A 1,464-nucleotide genomic window follows, 5' to 3' on the forward strand; every position below is an offset into this window, starting at 1 on the left:
CGGCAGCGAAGAGGTGAGGTCCATGGTATGCCATGCCATGTGTTTCTTTGGTTTTATTTGGGGTTTCTGAAGCAGGCGGCGTCCGGGGTACAGAACAGAACTCTGAAAAACTGGGAGAATGGCCAACATCAACTCGCGGCAAGTGTTTTGTAGGAGTAGTTCGTTGCTTTGCTGTGTTCAAAAAATAGAAAAGTTCGTTGCTGGGAGAGGGAGACCGGGGCTCAATCAAGCGGCCCCCTGCCCTGCTGCCGCTGACTGTGGGGGCAGCCGCAGGTGGGCTCATGGGCCACATGCCCCCGCCCTTGTCCCCTCTGTCATCAGGCCTCTCCTCCGTCCCTCTCTGTCCCTGGCTCTATCGGGCCCAGTGTACAGGGACTGATGAGGGTGCCCTTGTCCCTCTGCGACCATATCGCTACGGCGCCCCCCTAAAAAAAAAACATCGCTACGGCGCCACCAAGCAGTAGTAGGCAAAATTGACTCGAAAAAAAGGGTTGGCGAATCGCAAATGCCCACTAAAAGGAAAGCCAAGTAGGCAAGAGTTTACCAACGGGGATCTCCACTACCAGGGAGGGAGGCAGAAACCCAAAGAGGAAGCAAGGGAGCGCCAACCAATCCTATCGCCCGAGCTGGAGTAAATTGTTGGTGTGCGACTAGACGAAAAGTTGTAATGCTGTTACTGTGCTAGCTATCTTGCTTCACAATCACAACACGGCAGCAGCCAGTCAGCTCCTTTCCCTGCACGCCACCGCTATATAACATTATACATATAGTCCGGTTTGAAACTGGTTCTCACGTTTATTATCGGTCAGGGGTACCAACATGGCTTGTCAGATCTACAGTTAGAACTGCCGTGGGCAGCATGCAAGCAAGGGTAAGCTGATTTGTGGGGATTCGTAAAGAATATTCAGGCATCATAAAAAGGAATTTCCTAGTTGAATCGCTGCATGGGCGATCGAACGCCTAACGGTCTACAATGAAACTGAAACTGCTGCTGACAAGATCAGATGAGCAAGACAAATCAACAAGGAAACAGAAGAGCGTGGACTGCTGGGCATTTGACAAATTTGACTTTGGGATGAAATCAATTCACAGAATGAACTGTCCGTGAAACTATTTCACGTTCCTGACCTTTTTGTGTAGCGCCGCCACGCAGGCGCCACCCCCTACGGTGCAACGCCTAGCACGGGGGCGTTGCACGCCAGTCCACCGTGGCAGCCCTGGGCCCCGCACCCAGCAGTGCAGCGCCTAGCCGTCGGGCGCTGCACTGTGATTTAGATCCAGCCGCGGCGGCCCTCTCCTCCCCCCCACCCCATTGCAGCAGTTACAGAAGAACAGAAGAAGCCGCGGCGGCGGCCCTCTCCACTCCCCCTCTCAATCCCCTCTCCCAAATCCTTCAGATCCGACAATTTGGTCCGTGGATTTCGTCACCAATCCATCCTAGAAGGTACTTTCCTCCGATCCCCT

Source organism: Triticum dicoccoides, chromosome 4B, assembly GCF_002162155.2.
Source record: "Triticum dicoccoides isolate Atlit2015 ecotype Zavitan chromosome 4B, WEW_v2.0, whole genome shotgun sequence".
NCBI classification, from domain to species: Eukaryota; Viridiplantae; Streptophyta; class Magnoliopsida; order Poales; family Poaceae; genus Triticum; species Triticum dicoccoides.